The sequence below is a fragment of the Salvelinus namaycush genome, chromosome 3 (assembly GCF_016432855.1).
Source record: "Salvelinus namaycush isolate Seneca chromosome 3, SaNama_1.0, whole genome shotgun sequence".
Taxonomy (NCBI): domain Eukaryota; kingdom Metazoa; phylum Chordata; class Actinopteri; order Salmoniformes; family Salmonidae; genus Salvelinus; species Salvelinus namaycush.
In genome coordinates this window covers 41,949,337-41,962,186 of record NC_052309.1, presented here as the reverse complement: position 1 = coordinate 41,962,186, position 12,850 = coordinate 41,949,337, and the positions used below count along the sequence as shown (strand labels likewise).

The 12,850-nt window shown below is 42.4% G+C and overlaps 1 protein-coding gene across 2 annotated transcripts in view; it reads left to right on the top strand.

The window, feature by feature from the left end:
• nova1 (NOVA alternative splicing regulator 1) overlaps window positions 1-12,850 on the top strand; it is a 52,196-nt gene that overhangs the window by 32,179 nt on the left and 7,167 nt on the right. The gene's annotated exons all lie outside the window — the stretch shown is intronic.

The following is a 12,850-nucleotide window of genomic DNA, read 5'->3' as shown; positions in this document are numbered from 1 at the left end:
TGCAATGAGTTATTGAGCTTGTTTTGGCTGAATTCATGGGGCTACAGATGAAAAACAATGTTTACCTTCCATTTGGGGCTTATTTTATTATTTGCATAGAAGAAGCAATCTCTTCTTTTGTAAAAGTGTGTGCTGTCTCTTTAAGACCCATGACATCATACCTAAACCTAAATTCTAGGCTTGAGCAAATATGATCTTGGGAGAGATGTGAGGCAGGGGAGATGAAGTGAATGAATAAAGTTTTTGGGTGAAAATCAGCACCATTTAGCATTTTGGTTTACATATGATTACAAGCAAGGTACTAGGATATTCAATTGATGTTAGCTTCTGCTGTAAGCTTTCTTTTGTGAACAGAAATGATTCAATAGCAATGATCATCGAAATTGTTAAAAGGTTTTAAAAACTATTCTAATAAATGCACATTTGAACAATGAATTAAGATACTCCAAACTTTTGGAATTTTTATAATCCAGTTTTTTGTTGTTGCATATATGAATACATTAACGCAAAGGGAGGAACAAGGCTGCAACCACCAACACTTTCTCAGTCTACCCTAACTGCAGTCACATAAACATACTTTACGATGTTTGCGAGATCATACATAATATCACTTTCATCCGAGAGCTCATTTTCGAAAGTTGCTTTCATTTCAGCACATCTAATTTCTAAACATTTCAACTGTGTTAGATTAGAACTTTTTCCCAATTACACAAAAAATGAACACCCATCAAAATAAAGTGATTTTTCTTCTCTTTCTTGTGATGTTTCGAGACGGTGAGTTCAATCTCCGATGAAGCGTTGACAGGTCATTACAAACATTTCAGCGGTCGTAACGTTCATGGGGGGAAAAATTGACAGACACAAGCAAAAGTATGAAATGAGTTGCAGGAGTAAAATTAAAGCAGTCAATCCAGCGAGATTTAAGTAACAAGCGGATTTAGCGCCCCTCAAACACAGGGAATAGATGGCTAAAAGACAGATCCTCAGCTGGGCGGGGCATGCGCGTTGCTAGTTTCAAAATTGCAACATGTCATGTTGCATTATTCAAGTGTGTTAACTTCTGTGCAGCATAAGTGGTGATGCAGCCCAAACTCCCAGTGAGAGGAGTGGTTCTTCAGGACAGGCTAGAGCTAGGAATGAGGAAGTGCAACAGGCACTGTGCTCTCATGCTATAAGAGGACATTGGCTGTGCTGATAGACAGACTTGATCCTCTCTCAACCAGTAGATGACGTGAGACACATTTGACAGAAGTACCGAAAGTGAAGAAAAAATGAAGAGGTATACCGTGCAACACGACTACTTAGTATACATTGAAAACACACTTTGAAGCAGTTGTGCTTTTGTATCCTCTTCCTCTCGCTGGGTGGTGGATGTGTTGATAGAGCACCACCTGCTCTGCCCCGCCCCATCCTCATCGTGTTGTGATGAGTTCAGGGAGAGGGTGCTGGCAGCCATTTCATTGGGTACTGCTAGGGTCCCCAAAGTCAAATTAAACTACTACACCATCTCACACAATGGGCCGGAACTCTTCCAGAAAGTCTGCGTGTATTCAATGTACACTTATATGACCAAATATACAAGGCTTCTGCACCTGTTCAAAGTTTGCAGCCGTTCTTTTTTACTGAGGAATTAAAAGACGAGAAACAAAGCTAATCAATGAAATTTTATTTTGACTACCTTGTTCCTCACCGCAAGTCTGTAACCTTTAATTTTCGTTCTACCTTTCGTGATTTATTCCCTACTGAACTTAGTGCAAACATGTTGTAAATTCTGCTGCAATATTTTATCAAACTTGTTTTTAATGACAAACAGGTAAATATTTACCAAATATAATAAAAAGTAACACAATAAGAATAACAATAACGAGGCTATATACAGAGGGGGTACCGGTACCGAGTCTGTGTGCGGGGGTACAGGTTAGTTGAGGTAATTTGTACATGTAGGTAGGGGTGAAGTGACTATACATAGATAATAAACAGCGAGTAGCAGCAGTGTACAAAGGGGGGGGGGGGGGGGGCAATGTAAATAGTCTAGTGGCGATTTTATTAATTGTTCAGCAGTCTTATGGCTTGGGGATAGAAGCTGTTGAGGAGCCTTTTGGTCCTAGACTTGGCTCTCTGGTACCGCTTGCCGTGCGGTAGCAGAGAGAACAGTCTATAACTTGGGTGACTGGAGTCTCTGACAATTTTATGGGCTTTCCTCTGACACCGCCTATTATATAGGTCCTGGATGGCAATAAGCTTGGCCCCAGTGATGTACTGGGCCGTACGCACTACCCTCTGTAGCGCCTTGCGGTCAGATGCCGAGCAGTTGCCATACCAGGCGGGGATGCAACCAGTCATGATGCTCTCGATGGTGAAGCTGTAGAACCTTTTGAGGATCTGGGGACCCATGCCAAATATTTTCAGTCTCCTGAGGGGGAAAAGGTTTTGTCGTACCCTCTTCACGACTGTCTTGCTATGTTTGGACCATGATAGTTCGTTGGTGATGTGGACACCAAGGAACTTGAAACTCTCGACCCGCTCCACTACAGCCCCGTCAATGTTAATGGGGGCCTGTTCGGCCCTCCTTTTCCTGTAGTCCACGATCAGCTCCTTTCTCTTTCTCATATTGAGGGAGAGGTTGTTGTCCTGGCACCACACTGCCAGTTCTCTGACCTCCTCCCTATAGGCCGTCTCATCGTTGTCGGTGATCAGGCCTACCACTGTTGTGTCGTCAGCAAACTTAATGATGGTGTAGGAGTCAGGTTTGGCCACTCAGTCATGGGTGAACAGGGAGTACAGGAGGGGATACACCCCTGAGGGGCCTGTGTTGAGGATCAGCGTGGCAGACATGTATTTGCCTACTCTTACCACCTGGGGGCGGCCCGTCAGGAAGTCCAGGATCCAGTTGCAGAGGGAGGTGTTTAGTCCCAGAGTCCTTAGCTTAGTGATGAGCTTCGTGGGCACTGTGGTGTTGACTACAGCTCAATGTTCAATGAACAGCATTCTCACATAGGTGTTCCTTTTGTCCAGGTGGGAAAGGGCAGTGCAATTGGGATTACGTCATCTGTGGATCTGTTGGGGCGGTATGCGAATTGGAGTGGGTCTAGGGTGTCCGGGAGGATGCTGTTGATGTGAGCCATGACCAGCCTTTCAAAGCACTTCATGGCTAATGACGTGAGTGCTACGGGGCGGTAATCATTTAGGCAGGTTACTTTCGCTTCCTTGGGCACAGGGACTGTGGTGGTCTGCTTGAAACATGTAGGTATTACAGACTCCGTCAGGGAGAGTTTGAAAATGTCAGTGAAGAGACTTGACAGTTGGTCTATCTCCATTCTGTGTTGAGCTATGAGAGGCCTATGTTGACATGTCATGTTCATACCAATATGCACAGATCACCCCTTAATCTGTAACACTGCAGGTGCCTTGGCTTACCCTACCTACAGCACAACAAGGATACAGACAGACATACATTCCACGCAGCAATCTGCTAAATAGTGATAGCCCTGGTTAGAACAATCCCACCCACCTCCAGTCTCCCATCCACCAGTCTACAGTGCATTTGGAAAGTATTCAGACCCCTTGACTTTTTCCACATTTTGTTACGTTACAGCCTTATTCTAAAATGGATTAAATATTTTTTTCCCTTATCAGTCTACCCACAATACCCCATAATGACAAAGCAAAAAACTGGTTTTTAGAAATCTTTACAAATTTATTAAAAATAAAAACAGAAATACCTTATTTACATAAGTATTCAGACCCTTTGCTATGAGACTCAAAATTGATCTCAGGTGCATAATGTTTCCATTGAACATCCTTGAGAGTCCACCTGTGGACAATTCAATTGATTGGACATGATTTGGAAAGGCGCACACTGACAGTGCATGTCAGAGCAAAAACCAAGCCATGAGGTCGAAGGAATTGTCCGTAGAGCTCCGGGACAGGGATGGTGTCAAGGCACAGATCTGGGGAAGGGTGCCAAAAATGTGGGGATCGAGGGAAAGTACAGAGAGATCATTATTGAAAGCCTGCTTCAGAGCGCTCAGGGCCTCAGACTTGGGCGAAGGTTCACGTTCCAATAGGACAATGACCCTAAGCATACAGCCAAGACAACGCAGGAGTGGATTCTGAATGTCCTTGAATGGCCCAGCCAGAGCCTGGACTTGAACCCGATCGAACATCATTGGAGAGACCTGAAAATAGCTGTGCAGCAACGCCCTCCATCCAACCTGACAGAGCTTGAGAGTATCTCCAGAGAAGAATGGGAGAAACTCCCGAAATACATGTGTGCCAAGCTTGTAGCTTCATACCCAAGAAGACTCGAAGCTGTAATCACTGCCAAAGGTGCTTCAACAAAGTACTGAGTAAAGGGTCTGAATACTTATATAAGTGTGATCTTTAAAAAATATATATATATATACATTTGCAAAAAATGTTTTTAAAATTTAGTTTTTGCTTTGTCATTATGGGGTATTGTGTGTAGATTGATGCAGGGGGCGCGGGATTTAATACATTTTAGAATAAGGATGTAACATAAGAACATTTTGAAAAAGTCATGGGGTCTGAATACTTTCCGAATGCATTGTAAGACATGAAACCATGAACGGGGGAAGGCCTTGATGGGAATGGGAACTGTACTACTAGGCCCTGCTGTGGTGGCCTGACATAGATGACTGGAGATAGTGAAGGGTGTGAACGATGCATGATTGTGTGTGAGGGGAGGGGAAAGGGGGGCAGTCCCAGAAATAGCCTATTTCAATCTCTCTCTCCTTGGAAGTGACTGAGCCCCAGCTGTAATCAAACTGCTCTCTCACTACGCCAATTTTCCTCTTCCCCTCTCTCTCTCCCTCCTGAGCCTGTTTTTCTCATAGCACTTGTTCTTAATAGTTTGGAAGTTTTATCCAGATTAGATGGCATTGTGCCGTCTCTACAGAGTTTTGTTTGCCTCGTAACGAACAGCCCCAGCCCCCTTTTTGTCATTCAATCACATCCTTACTTAAACCATAACTGACAGAATTAACCATACCCCAGTATTTGAACAACATACTGTTCACTCATACTGTACACACGTGCACGCATTAATGTACATACGCACAAATGTGCACACACACACACACAAATTTCACAGCAGCTGCAAATTAAGCTGAGAGTCCTTGGTAAGGGCGCAAAGAACCAACAATCCAGGCTCCCTGCTTTGTGCAGCTAGCCGTCAGCTCAGTTAGCATATAAAGTTACACACTGTGCTACACAAACAGATAAAATAGTTATGATGTCATAGGAATATGGTGCTGATTTTTTAGATTAGCCGAAAAACAGAAAGACTGACCTCACCCTGAAAAACAACACCATGTCAGTCCATTTTGTGTGAGGTAGTTCGATCAAAAAGCATGTTATATAGTTAAGTAACCTCATTGAAATGCTTTGAAGACAGCCTTTTAGTATTCATAGTGAAACGCAGATAGTTGTTACTGCTTTATAGCCCTCTGCAGTTAAAAAATTGCAGGCTTTTACTGAAGCCACTGGACTCCAAATTCAAGGTCCTACATCATTCTGCCTTTGGAACTGCTGCCCTGTGTGCCAGACCTCCCTCTAAGATTAAACATACTGTTACTCTAATTTTTATTACACACATATCAGAACCTATATTATAACTGCTCCTAATAATGCTGTCAAGTAAACCAAGCTCCCAGAGAACCTCAATCCCACCCAAATTACTTGGAAAGAAACCATTGCGGTTCTTAACCCGTCTCAGTCAATGTATGACAGCACTTTGAGGCACAGGCACAAGTATACGTAAACCCATGATGCAACCTACAGTAGTAGCCCCATAGGGACTATACTCTGTCCATGCCACACAGCATAACTACTGAAAGACAATATGGTTGAATGTCTTTACATCGGACTCTAAGATGGGAACAGTAGCAACCAGCCGGAGTTGGATCGAGTTTGAGTGAGATCCTGTCCCGTCACCAGACTGTGTGGGCTGTGTTTTGATAACTTTGACGGACATTTCCTGAATGTTGACAAGTTCTTCTAAGGGCAGATGTGTGTCACCCAATTCTGTAAGGGGAGATGAGCTCACATTAAAAGGAAAGGAACACAAATGGCCCGGACTGGCTAGAGTGGAGCAGTGTCAACCCGCAAACGTAACAGGCCAGTCTCAACCAGCCGGTCTTCCTGATAGGAGAAAACTCGGTTAGGTTGACTCTCTTCGCTAACAGAGAACCCCCCCCCAGTTAAAAGGTCTTGTCACTAGTATTGAATACATTTTTCACTTAATGGATTGTTGTATTTGATCAGATTTCTGTTCACCAGCAAGTCATTTCAACAGTCGATTAATTTATTTGTAATTTAATTATTTATTTTGATAGATATAACACAATGTAGTGCTTATTGTAAAGCTGGTGGTGTGAGATTGAATGTATGATGTGGGTGTAGAAGTATTTCAAATCATATTTTATTTGTCACATGCGCCGAATACAACAGAATACAACCTTACCGTGAAATGCTTAGTTACAAGCCCTTAACCAACAATGCAGTTCAAGAAATAAAGTTAAGGAAATATTTACTAAATAAAGTAAAGTAAAACAATTATATCTAAAAGTAATACAAGAAAATGACATAACAATAACGAGGCAATATACAGGGGTACAGTTTAGTCAAGGTAATTTGTAAAGTTACTATGCATAGATAATAAACAGCAAGTAGCATCAGTGTAAAAACAAAGTAAGTAGTCCGGGTGGCCATTTGATTAATGGTTCAGCATTCTTATGGCTTGGGGGTAGAAGCTGTTAAGGAGCCTTTTGGACCTAGACTTGGCACTCCGGTACTGCTTGCCGTGCGGTAGCAGAGAGAACAGTCTATGACTAGGGTGACTGATGTCTTTGACAATTTTTGGGGCCTTCCTCTGACACCACCTAGTATATCTATCAATCAATCAATCAATCAAATTTATTTATAATGCCCTTTTTACATCAGCCGATGTCACAAAGTGCTGTACAGAAACCCAGCCTAAAACCCCAAACAGCAAGCAATGCAGGTGTAGAAGCACGGTGGCTAGGAAAAACTCCCTAGAAAGGCAGGAACCTAGGAAGAAACCTCGAGAGGAACCATGCTCTGCGGGGTGGCCAGTCCTCTTCTGGCTGTGCCAGGTGGAGATTATAACAGTACATGGCCAAGATGTTCAAACATTCATAGATGACCAGCAGGGTCAAATAATAATAATCACAATGGTTGTAGAGGGTTCAACAGGTCAGCACCTCAGGAGTAAATGTCAGTTGGCTTTTCATAGCCGATCATTCAGAGTTAGAGACAGCAGGTGCGGTAGAGAGAGAGAGTCGAAAACAGCAGGGCCTGAACAAGGTTGCACGTCCGGTGAACAGTGAACAGGTCAGGGGTCCATAGCCGCATGCAGAACAGTTGAAACTGGAGCAGCAGCACGACCAGGTGGACTGGGGACAGCAAGTAGTCATCAGGCCAGGTAGTCCTGAGGCATGGTCCTAGGGCTCAGGTCCTCCAAGAGAAGAGAGAAAAGAAAGAGAGAGTTAGAGGGAGCATATTTACATTCACACAGGTCACCGGATATGACAGGAGAAATACTCCAGATATAACAGACTGACCCTAGCCCCCCAACACAAACTATTGCAGCATAAATACTGGAAGCTGAGACAGGAGGGGTCAGGAGACACTGTGGCCCCATCCGATGATACCCCCGGACAGGGCCAAACAGGCAGGATATAACCCCACCCACTTTGCCAAAGCACAGCCCCCACACCACTAGAGGGATATCTTCAAACCACCAACTTACTATCCTGAGACAAGGCCGAGTATAGCCCACGAAGATCTCCCCCACTGCACGAACCCGAGGGGGGCGCCAACCCAGACAGGAAGATCACGTCAGTGTCTCAACTCACTCAAGTGAAGCACCCCTCCTAGGGACGGCATGGAAGAGCACCAGTAAGCCAGTGACTCAGCCCCCGTAATAGGGTTAGAGGCAGAGAATCCCAGTGGAGAGAGGGGAACCGGCCAGGCAGAGACAGCAAGGGCGGTTCGTCATTCCAGTGCCTTTCTGTTCACCTTCAAACCCCTGGGCCAGACTACACTCAATCATAGGACCTACTAGAGATGAGTCTTCAATAAAGACTTAAAGGTCAAGACCGAGTCTGTGTCTCGCACATGGATAGGCGGACCATTCCATAAAAATGGAGCTCTATAGGAGAAAGCCCTGCCTCCAGCTGTTTGCTTAGAAATTCTAGGGACAATATATAGGTCAATCCAAGATGGCAGCATGTCAAGTCGTTTGTCTGTGACTAGTAATTTTTAACCTACTAATAACCTATTCATTTATGGTGGAGCAAATCTACAATTTCCTTGTTGTGTAGTGCAAACTATTTTGTTTTGCTGGTGTAAAGATCGCGGGTCTCCCTCAACTCTGATATATATATTTTAGCTATTTGCACTTATTTACTTGAAGTTTACCAAAGTAACTCTCTCTCTGGCTGGCCTGGGTTCTATCTTCAGCTTTCCCTCTGCGGAGTGTCTCGTCCAAGCTGCTCCTCTTCGCTCTCCGCCTGGCTATCAGAGGCAGCTCAACAATCCCCAACCTGTTCTCTCAATCGACCCCCACAGCCAATCTACTCACACACTCACATACAGACTCATACACACAGTCCCTCTCTCCTCTTACCTTTCCTCTGACTCTATTTCTTACATCTCTCAGAGAAAATTACCATTTTCCGTGGTATTTCTTTATACACTGACTTTACTGAACTCTGGAGAAAACATACATTGTCGCTGGGTGAGTACATCTGACAATGTGCTCTCCCGTCCATTAGACATTTTGTCTGCGGAAACTCGCTCTTTTTCACTCGGTCCACTAGTCCAAGTGCCGATGCCTTTGAGGCATGATGTGAACGGTACGAACTTGTGTCACTACCAAAGTCTAATGGTTTTAAATGACTGTTTTGTATTGTCTGGTAACTCACTTGTAGAATTCGCTTGCAGTAAGTCTATTAAAAAAGAGAAGCCGTGGAAGGTTATTAAACAGAGGTGCCTAGTTATTCTAATTTTGTTGATATCAGGTAACGTGCATCCTAAACCTGGCCCTGATATGCAATGTCTCCAAACCCCCTCTGATTTTAAATCTAGATCTGGTTTTGGTATTTTTCATTTAAATGTACTGTTGTCAAAAGTGGATGGGGTAAGGATTTGAGCTAAATCAACTGATGCTGATGTAATTGTGTTTTCTGAAACCTGGCTCAGCAAGTCTGTTCTTGATAAGGATATTTGTATAAATGGTTACAATGTGTATCGCACTGATCAAGTTAAGAAAGGTGGATGTGGCTATATATGTAAAGACTAAATTCCTTGTAAGTGTGGCAAAGTCTTCAACTATTTGTAAACAGTTGTACTTTCTTGTACTTTCTTGCTTTGAATCTTGAGGTTTCAAAGGGTCTTTCTATAACTGTGATGGGCTGTTATAGACCCCCCTCTGCTCTGTGATGTATTTTCTTCTCTGATGCACCTTATGTCTAAACTTCTTTACAGTGAAATTATCTTGATTGGTGATCTCAACTGGTGTTGGTTAAAGTCGGTCTCTGATTATAAAATGTATTGTAATTCTATGAATCTTACCGTACCCAGTTGATTAACTCACCCACATCTCAAATGTCCAGAGAAATCTACCGTGATTGATTTGATATTGACAAATGTTCCACATAAATATTCTGTGGTTGGTGTTTACTGTAATGATTTAAGTGACCATTGTGCTGTTGTTGCTGTTAGAAATACGAAGGTTCCTAAAACAAACCCACGCTTTATTCGTAATACATTTAAAGAGTTTTAATGAGCAGGCTTTCTTTCATGATTTGTTTTATTTTGTCTGGAGTGGAAACTGCCTGTAAATTCTTTCAGATTGTTTTTTATCCAAATAGTAAACAAACATGCCCTATTCCACAGGTTCAGAGTTAAAGGGCGGGATAATCCAGGGTTTTCTTCTGAGATGTCTTGTATTATTAACAAACGTAATCTAGCCTGGGCTAAAGCAAGGAAATCATATTCTGATGCTGATTGGCTTCTTTTCAGGCAGTTACGAAACAAGTGTTCTTTTCTTCTCAGGAAGGCCAAGTCTGAAAATGTTATGTCTGTTACCACTGATAACAAGAATGACCCTAGAAAGTTTTGGAAGGCTATTAAGTCTATGTCTGTAATGTTTACATGAATTACTGTCATGTGTATTGAAGGACTCTGTGGTTGAATATGACAACTGAAATGCTGAATTGTTTCAATAAGCACGTTGTATCATCTGGTAGGCTGTTTGATTCAGTATCCTCTGTCTCTGTACAACCCTGTGTGGATGAACCAGTGAGAGCTGGTCCAACTTCTAGCTTTTTGCCATTCTCAGTGCAAGAAGTACATAAAGCCCTGAAATCCTTAGATCAGAGAAAGCCTGCAGGTCCTGATCTTCTTGATCCCTGCTTTTTAAAACTGGCAGCTGATTTCATAGCTGAACCACTTACAGTACATATCTGTTCAATCTAACCCTGGAATGTAATGAAATTCCAAAGATCTGGAAATCAGCATTTTGTCACGATCGTCTAATGAATTAACGGACCAAGTACGTAGAGTTCCACATGTTTAATCAAATGAAACTCACAAAAACAACAAAGAAGCATAACCGATATGTGACGCTCAAGCAGTGCTCACAGGCAACTACACATAAACAAGATCCCACAAAACACAGTGGTGAAATGGCTGCCTAAATATGATCCCCAATCAGAGACAATGATAAACAGCTGCCTCTGATTGGGAACCATACCAGGCCAACATAGAAATCAACACACTAGATCAACCACCCTAGTCACACCTAACCAAAATAGAGAAAATACTCTCTATGGTCAGGGCGTGACACATTTGTCCTACCACTTTTAATAAAAGAGGGAGATCCAACTCTTTTAAATAATTATAGGCCAATCTAAAAGCTGTCACCCCTGGCGAAAATACTTGAAACCTTTTTATATACTAACTCTATTTTATCAACGTACCAATCGGGCTTCAGGAAGAAGCATAACACAATTACAGCAGCCATTAAGGTTTTAAATGATATCACTGAAGTCCTTGACTTCTCTAAGGCTTTTGATACAGTTGATCATGCTATACTGAGTCAGAGATTGTTGAGCTTAGGTCTTTCAGAGCATTCAGTTGCATTGTTTGCTAACTATCTGTCTGATAGAACTCAGTGCACTCAATTTGATGGACTCATGTCTGTTAAATTGTCTGTCTGTAATGGTGTGTCCCAGGGCTTTGTACTTGGTCCCCTCTTATTCACTATTTATATAAATAATTTAGACAAAAATGTGCAAAATGTGCAACTTCACTTTTATGTTGATGATACTGTTATTTATTGTTGTGACTCGTCTCTCACAAAAGCTTTCCAGAACTTGCAAACTGCTTTTTATACTGTTCAACATACCTTGTGTCAATTGAAGCTTATCCTCAATATTGACAAAACTAAACTAATGGTGTTTTCTAAAGCAAGAAATAGACCTCTGAACCTTTCACCTATTACTACCGCAATGAGATTGAGACTGTAACCTCATATAAATATCTTGGCATTTGAAATGATGATGGCCTCTCTTTTAAATCGCATATTCAACAACTAACAAAAAAAGGCATTTTTATATTGTTCAGAAATGTGATGGGTACTCTCTTTGTTCGCATGACTTTATCCTGCTAACTGTTCCAAATGTCCGAACTGAATTTGGTAAAAAGGCTTTTATGTACTCTGCGCCATTGGCTTGGAACGCCTTACAAAATACTTTTCAACTGGAAGAACCGATTGGTGTTTTTAAATCATTGATGAAGGATTTTGAGGCTGATTCCCTGACCTGTCAATGCTTTTAATTTGCTGTTTTATGATTTTGTTATACTCTTGTGAATTCTCAGTTTTTTTACTAGATTACTTGTAGTTTTTCATGTCTGTCTGTAATTGTGTAATGACTTGGTGCTGCCTATCTTGGCCAGAACGCTGTTGAAAAAGAGATTTCAAATCTCAATGAGCCCTTCCTGGTTAAATAAAGGTTAAATCATTTTTAAAAATATGTAGTGATGTACTGGGACATACGCACTACCCTATATAGCGCTTTACGTTCAGATGCTGAGCAGTTGCTATACCAGGCGGTGATGCAACTGGTCAGGATGCTCTCGATAGTGGAGCTATAGAACTTTTTAAGGATCTGGGGACCCATGCCAAATCTTTTCAGTCTCCTGAGGGAGAGAAGGTGTTGTGCACTCTTCAAAACTGTCTTGTTGTGTTTGGACCATGATAGTTCGTTGGTCTTATGGACACCAAAGAGCTTGAAACTCTCGACCCGCTACATTACTGCCCTGTCGAAGTTAATGGGGACCTGTTCGGCCCTCCTTTTCCTATAGTCCACAGCTCTTTTGTCTTGCTCACATAAAACGCATAAAAGGCATTTAGCTCGTCTGGTAGGAGCACGTCACTGTGCAGCTCGTGGCTGGGTTTCCCTTTGTAGTCCGTAATAGTTTTCAAGCCCTGCCACATCCGACGAGCATCAGAGCCGGTGTAGTAGGATTCAATCTTAGTTCTGTATTGACGCTTTGCCTGTTTGATGGTTCATCTGAGGGCATAGCGGGATTTCTTGTAAGCGTCCGGATCCAGCTCCTTGAAAGCGACAGCGCTAGCTTTAAGCTCGGTACGGATGTTGCCTGTAATCCATGGCTTCTGGTTTTGATATGTACGAATCACTGGTACTTCCTGCTTTAGTTTTAGCTTGTAAGCAGGAATCAGGAGGATATAATTATGGTCAGATTTGCCAAATAAAGGCTCTGTGTGTGGAGTAAAGGT